We start from the raw sequence: 7,875 nt of genomic DNA, 5'->3' as shown, positions 1-7,875 counted from the left end.
GGAGGTTTGAGAAATGGTGTGGGGGATGGGGAGGGGTGATTGGGTAGGAGATGGGGAGGGGTAGGGGACTGACGAGGTTGGGGTAGGAGGGCTGGGGGATGGGTGGGGTTGGTGTGGGGGGATGGGTGAGGGGTTGGGAGGGGCGTGTGGAGAGGAGTGAAGTTAGGTGGGGGTGGGAGATGGGTGGGGGTTAGGTGGGGAACAGGGAGGGTTTGGGGCAGTTGCCTCTGGGGGATGGGCGTGGGGATAGGTGTGGGGGATGGGGTGAGTGGGGGATGGGTGGGGGTGGGTTGGGGGATTGAGTGGGGTGTGGGTGGGTTGAGGTGTTGTTGATTGGGGGATGGAGTGGTTCGGGGGGGGTTGTGTGAGGGGTTGGGGTGGACGGTTGAGTGCGGTGATGGGGTGGGGAAGCCATTGAGTTGAAGGCGGATGACGAGACCGTTGAAGCTCACTCAGAAGGCGGGGCTTAGATCTGTCAATCAGCAACCGGGGCGGGGCCCTGTGATGTCTGTCATCAAGTGGAGGTGGGGCTCACGTCAGCGAATCAAGGACAAGGGGGCGGGGTCTGGTCATTCAGGCGGTAAAAGCGGGGCTTGGGGCCTCGGGCGGTCCATTCGTCAATCACCGGCCAGGCGGGTCGAACGTCAATCAAAGAGAGTAGGCGCGGCCACCAGTTGCCCCTAGAAACGGGCAGGCGGCTGACTGCCTGAGGGGCGGGAGTTCACATGATCAGCAGTGGGAGGCGGGGCTTCCAGTTTTCGGCGGCGCCAATCAGCGCGCCTTCCAGCCACCGCTGCCGGGACGAGGAAACTAGACTCCGCCCTCTCCACTGATTGATGGACCGGTTAACCAATGGACTGTCCATTTGGCCCCTCACCCTGAGCCAATGGGCGAGGCCGGGAGGCGGGATTTCCGCATGGAAGTGGGAGGGGCGCCTCCCCGGTCCTTCCCCCTCTTCCCCGCACGGAGGCTGGGAGCTGGAGTCTGAGGCGAAGCCGGAGCAAGCAGGAAGGCGGCGGCTGCTGGTGGTGGTGGTAAGGGGTTGGGGAGGCAGGGAGCAGGCATGAAACTCTGGCGGCTGACTAGCCGCGAATTGGAGAAGGATGGCAACAGCGCCCATGCTGCTCAGTACGCCAAGGACTTACATCGCAAGGAGTCGGAATTTGAGAGCGGTGCGTCCTCAGTGGCGGAGGAGGAGGGGAGGGGAGAGAGATAGTGTGTGTTTATCCCGAAGATCAGAGGGGGGGGTGCGGGGGGTTAATGCTGTCGGGGAATGAGGGGGTCAATATCAAGGGGGGGGTGAGGGGTCAATATCAAGGGGGGGGGGTGAGGGGTCAATATCAAGGGGGGGGGGTGAGGGGTCAATATCAAGGGGGGGGGTGAGGGGTCAATATCAAGGGGGGGGGGTGAGGGGTCAATATCAAGGGGGGGGGGTGAGGGGTCAATATCAAGGGGGGGGTGAGGGGTCAATGCCAAGGGGGGGTGAGGGGTCAATGCCAAGGGGGGGGTGAGGGGTCAATGCCAAGGGGGGGAGGTGGTGGGGGTCAGTGCCAAGGGGGGGAGGTGGTGGGGGTCAGTGCCAAGGGGGGGAGGTGGGGGGGTCAGTGCCAAGGGGGGGAGGTGGTGGGGGTCAGTGCCAAGGGGGGGAGGTGGGGGGGTCAGTGCCAAGGGGGGGAGGTGGGGGGGGGGTCAGTGCCAAGGGGGGGAGGTGGGGGGGGGGTCAGTGCCAAGGGGGGGAGGTGGGGGGGGGTCAGTGCCAAGGGGGGGAGGTGGGGGGGGGTCAGTGCCAAGGGGGGGAGGTGGGGGGGGGTCAGTGCCAAGGGGGGGAGGTGGGGGGGGTCAGTGCCAAGGGGGGGAGGTGGGGGGGGGTCAGTGCCAAGGGGGGGAGGTGGGGGGGGGTCAGTGCCAAGGGGGGAGGTGGGGGGGGGTCAGTGCCAAGGGGGGGAGGTGGGGGGGGGTCAGTGCCAAGGGGGGGAGGTGGGGGGGGGTCAGTGCCAAGGGGGGGAGGTGGGGGGGGTCAGTGCCAAGGGGGGGAGGTGGGGGGGTCAGTGCTGGTGGGGGGGTCAATGCCGGGGGGGGGGGGAGGCGGGGTGAGGGGTCAGTTCCAGTAGGGGGCGGGGGGGGGGTCAGTTCCAGTAGGGGGCGGGGGGGGGGTCAGTTCCAGTAGGGGGCGGGGGGGGGTGTCAGTTCCAGTAGGGGGCGGGGGGGGGGGGTCAGTTCCAGTAGGGGGCGGGGGGGGGGGGTCAGTTCCAGTAGGGGGCGGGGGGGGGTCAGTGCCGGTTGGGGGGGTGGGCAAGGGGGGGGGGTCAGTGCTGGTGGGGGGCGGGGCGAGGGGTCAGTGCTGGTGGGGGGCGGGGCGAGGGGTCAGTGGTTGGGTGGGGGGGGTGGGGCGAGGGGTCAGTGGTTGGGTGGGGGGGGGTGGGGCGAGGGGTCAGTGGTTGGGTGGGGGGGGTGGGGCGAGGGGTCAGTGGTTGGGTAGGGGGGTGGGGCGAGGGGTCAGTGGTTGGGTGGGGGGGTGGGGCGAGGGGTCAGTGGTTTGGGGGGGGTGCGGGGCGAGAGGTCAGTGGTTTGGGGGGGGTGCGGGGCGAGGGGTCAGTGCCGGGGGGGGTGGGGCAAGGGGTCAGTGCCGGTGGGGGGTAAGGCGAGGGGTCAGTGCCGGTGGGGGTTAAGGGGGCTGTGAGGGGTCAGTGCCGGTGGGGGTTAAGGGGGCTGTGAGGGGTCAGTGCCGGTGGGGGGCAAGGGGGCGGTGGAGGGGGTGGTCAGTGCCGGTGGGGGGCAAGGGGGCGGTGGAGGGGGTGGTCAGTGCCGGTGGGGGGCAAGGGGGCGGTGGAGGGGGTGGTCAGTGCCGGTGGGGGGCAAGGGGGCGGTGGAGGGGGTGGTCAGCACTGGGGGGGGTTGCAAGGGGCAGTCAGCGCTGGGAGGTTACAAGGGGGTCAGCGGCTGGGTGGTGAGGGGAGGGGGTCAGTGCTGGGGGTGGGCAGGGGTAATCAGTGCTGGGGTAGGGAGCAACGGGGGGTCAGTGTCAAGGGGTGTGAGGGGGGGTGGTCTGCTGCTTGGGTTGGGGGATTGGGGGTCTGTGCTGGGGGCAGGGTGTGAAGGGGCCTGCCTGCACTGTAAGGTGTGTTGGAGTGTGAGGAGGGGTCTGTGCCAGAGCGTGGGGTGTGAATGAGGGTTTATGCCAGGGGTGAGGTGGATCTGCAGTGGGGGGGGGGGGGGTGGTGGGGGCAGGTTTGGTGGTGACGCTAGTGTGCAAAGAGGGTCTGTGCTGTGGTGTCTGGGGTGGGGTGAGAGGGGTCAATGATGGGAGTGGGATACAGGATGCTGGACATGGTGTTCCTGCTGGGGTGAGAGGGCACAGTGGTTTGTGATTGGATAGGGGATGCAAGGGGTTAATCATGCATTGAGGGACACAGGCTTAGTGATAGGGGAGTGAGGGGCGCTGGGGCTTATTGCTACGTGTATACTGTAATGATGGTTGGGAAGGGGCAGTTCAATCTGAGGAAGGCCTTTTGGCACCTCAAGTCCTCCCAGTCGGTGAATTACTTTGGGAAGTGCAGTCACTGCTACAGGACTGTTGTGTGCACAGCAAGGGCCCCCTAAACAAACTGAAGAATCTGTTCATTGCAGTGTGAAGGGTGGGCTGGAGGAGGCACCTTGGACAGAACGCCTCTAAACTTGCAATAGTGGCCATGGCATCCTTTGCATCTGCCTGAGGCTCGAAGGCCTACAAAAGATAGCACCTCTGACCATGCAGCACTCCCTCAGTCCTGCACAGGGAGCGTCAGTCATGGATGATGTGCTCACATCACCTTTTATCTTCTGCCTCAGAGACAGAAGTGCTGCACTGACTAACATCTGGTGATTATAAAGATAAGTCTTGGATTAAGTCAAAGGAGTGAGGATATCTGGTAAAACGCTGCTGGTTTTGATTTATGCCATGCATATCAAATGGGCAGTAAACAACCCTGTAATAGAACTTTTGAATCTGAAGGAACTGACTTAACATCAGTGAACAGTAGATCTGAGAAATGTTTGATTATCTTAATTAACTGAGTGGTTAAGGATAGCTGTGACTGCCTTGTTTTCTGCAAATGCATCTGTCTGAGACTATTGATATGATTATGCCTCTAAGCAGCAGTGATGGTAAAATGTAGCTGTCACCGTTTGATTTTTCACACCCTGCCATCTATAAATATAGTTCCTGTTCTGTGGAAAAGAATCTGAGCATTTTAAAGAATGTTAGATATGTTAGTAATAGTCACTAGTAATTAGAATTAACCCAAGAAGACAACAAGCCACAATATAAGGGCAAGGCAACAGGGATGTGACCCGAACAGAATGTGGCAGAGCAGATAGAAAGGGGACGTGTCCCCTCACTCTCTCTGTCCGACCCCAAAACCTTAACCTTTTTCAAACTCGCTGCTTCTTCGCCAAGTCCATCAAGGTCTTACAACAGAAATGCATCTAATTATTGCTTGATTCCATTTGTGCTGTCTGCTTTCTTAGTACTACAATACTATCCTAACTTAACCTTGTGCAATCTGGTATCCATAACTAGACATGGGGCTGGTGGCCAGAGGGAATTCATCCTCTACTTTCCTCTGAATGAGCTAGCCCCATCATTTGGTTTCAAGTCATGCAATAAAGTTCGAACTTTTCGTTCAGAAGCTATCAGCCACGGGAGATCATGCTGCAAAATGAAGACTAGAAATACCGACTGCGATGAAGTACTGACTCTTGCAGCTACCGAGCTGGAGCTTATTTTATGTAGCAGCATCAATTGAACTAAAACCAGTGGTCAGAATGCAAGTCTCAGTAACAAGCTAGCCAGGTTAAGGGCAGTTGTGTCACTAAAGATAAACTGGCTGAATTGTCCAGCAGGCCCATCACGGAATTGGAGAGGACAGGTTGACATTTCGGGCGGGGATCGTTTGGTGCTGTGGGTTCATGCCTCCAGGTGGGACTGATCCATGTTTGGCGTAGGATCCTTACAAAGGAGAGATTTTCATTCCATTGCTGTGAGCCATGGGATGGACAGATCTGTGGTTTGATTCAATCGTGTTCTGGATGTGCTGGTCTGATGTTTGAGGCCCTTCTCACAGAGCGTCAGAGGCAGCATGTAAAAAAAACTGAAATCCATGTTTTCAATCATCTTGCTTAAATCCCATGATACTGACAGATCTCTGGTTCTGATCTGGGTATAATCCGTCAATGAGGGATAGCAGTGCTACGTACAGCTCTTTCCAAAGCTCCAGCCCCAAAAGGTTCCACTGAGAAAAAACAGTGATTTACCAATTTGCACAAATGTGACCAAGTTATCTGACAGCACATGTTGCACTGTCCCCTCCCTCTTCCCCTGAGAATCAGGTTGGTTGGATTGTGATTGTGTATTTTGCATGGATGTTCTGCAATAATCTTTGTCTTGTGATTTTTATGCAGAACCTGTTGGAAAGATGAATCTCGTTGCTGCTACCTCCTTTGCATTGATTTCCTGGTTCTGCTCTTGTTGCATTAATCTATTAGTTGAGATATCCTTGTGCTTCTGCTCTTGTGGGAGGGTGTGCGAGCTTTTGGGGTTTTTTTTCCATTCTAATACTGCTAGCTTCCATCTCTTCTAACTGAATATAGTTGGCTTTGGCCAGCTTGTGGCTGCCTAGAATGCTTCCCTCATCTCGCCTTCTGTCCCCGGGCATTCGTGCTTCTGAGCTCGTGTTCATTTTGTTCTTACCTAGGCACCCGCAGGGCTTTTTCTTGTACCTGAGCCTTGTGAAATTTCTCTTGCTTTCCTCCATGAAGGTGGGACAAAATGAAAGGTGCAGAGGACATGCGAGTTGGAGCTTCCTACCATCCTGACTGAAGAAAGTGACATTGAAAGGAGTAACGTTTCTGTGACGGGTAATTCTCGTTTCAGCTGAGCCTCATGGGGCAATTAAAAACCCTCAGTGGGTCAAAAACACTCAAAGTGGCTCTTGAGAAATAAAATGAGGGGGGAAAGAAATGACTACTGCTAGCTCTGGTTTTTAAAATGCAAATAAAATTACAGACTTCACTGCGGAACACTCAACTTCGCTATGTTATTAAAAGATCCAAAATGTAACCTAAAAATAACTTGCACAAAGGTAAGCATTCAAAATTGTTTAATAAAGCACCTTGTGGTCACCACCTGGCAGTGAATGTCAACGTTATTTTCTCAGAAACGCTCACACTCTGCTGTTTTGGATTTATTATTTGTACTAATCATTTTTTTTGTTAAGTTCAGAATTCAGAACTATTTTCAACTCCAAATGTTTTCTGTTGAAAGAATAAAACATGGATTGTGGAAGTGGGGGGAGGGGGAGGGAAAGAAGGTCTGCAGATGGGGACGCTGAGCTGAAGGATCTGTGTCATGGTGGACCTTCCTGATTTATGGACCTATTTCATCCTACAGTGTGCAACCATCCATCTTTCTTGATTCTATCTGTTAGCCTACGCGTATGATATATCATTCTGAGAGTGGGAAAAGAGGTGGAACGAAAGGCAGATTTTAAAAAGTTATTTTGCCAATCTCCCCCCACCTCCTCCATCTACATTCCTTTGGTACCACACCCAAATGATAATCCTCCATTTGTGTGAAGCTAGACTGCGAGCAGCAGTAGGAGACTTGATCAGTAGGTACATATCTTGACCTGGCCCTGCCCTCGGTCTCGACATCTGCGTTTTGTAGCTCCACTCGGTCAAGAGCGCTCGCTCTGGCTAATCGAAGATTCGGGTCTGATGTTCCTCCTTCATCCGTCATGCGTTCAGTCATCTTGGACTTAATTTGTGAATTTTCCTCGTATTGGTGGTGGTTTGAAAAGCTGAGCCATCAGGTGAGCAGAGTGTTTTTGCTTTGAATAGTTGCCGTGGTCCTCACTGATGCTTCTAACATAAGAACTAGGAGGAGGCCATCTGGCCCCTCGAGCCTGCTGCACCATTCAATGAGATCATGGCTGATCTTTTTGTGGACTCAGCTCCACTTACCTGCCTGCTCATCATAACCCTTAATTCCTTTACTGTTCAAAAATTTCTCTATCCTCGCCTTAAAACCATTGAATGAGGTAGCCTCAACTGCCTTACTGGGCAGGGAATTCCAGATTCACAACCGTTTGTGTGAAGAAGTTCCTCCTCAACTCAGTCCTAAATTTGCTCCCCCATATTTTGAGGCTGTGCCCCCTAGTTCTAGTTTCACCTGTCAGTGAAAACAATTTCCCTGCTTCTATTTAATCTATTCCCTTCATAATCTCTTATGTTTCTATAAGATCTCCCCTCATTCTTCTGAATTCCAATGACTGATGTTTCATAACATCGCGCGAAGCTAACCATTGAAGTTTCATGCTCCTTTTGTAATGTGGGGGAATTTTAGGTATAAATGTTTCTGTAATCCCACTGCTGCCTCTTCTGTGGGCAAATGTTCCCTCGTAAATCTGGAAAACTACTGTTTAAATCTTTTGAGGCTGGAGTGCCAAGGGACAGCCCAGAACACCTTCACCGTGTTCCTCAAACTGTTGAGTGGAGATCAATGATCATCTGTGGTAGCAGCTGTCAGATGCTGCCTGTTCTGTTTGTTCCTTGTTTGGAGTTGCAGTAGCGGATGAGCAGGAATTCTTTCCCAGTTAAATATGAAGAAGACAAAACCTTTATCATTGGCACTTGCTGCAATCTCGATTAGGCTACTGCCCCAAGGCTAAACCAGACTGTAACCTCTATAACCTACTTAACCCTGAACTGAGCATTTTAAAAAAAAATCATTCATAGGATGTGGGCATCACTGTCTGGGCCAGCATTTATTACTCATCCCTCACTGTCCTCAAGAAAGTAATGGTCTTCTTGAACTGCTGTCGTCCATATAGTGTAGGT

This window comes from Carcharhinus amblyrhynchos, chromosome 33, assembly GCF_965287045.1.
Source record: "Carcharhinus amblyrhynchos chromosome 33, sCarAmb.v2.hapA, whole genome shotgun sequence".
Lineage (NCBI taxonomy): Eukaryota > Metazoa > Chordata > Chondrichthyes > Carcharhiniformes > Carcharhinidae > Carcharhinus > Carcharhinus amblyrhynchos.
This window is presented reverse-complemented; position numbering follows the sequence as displayed.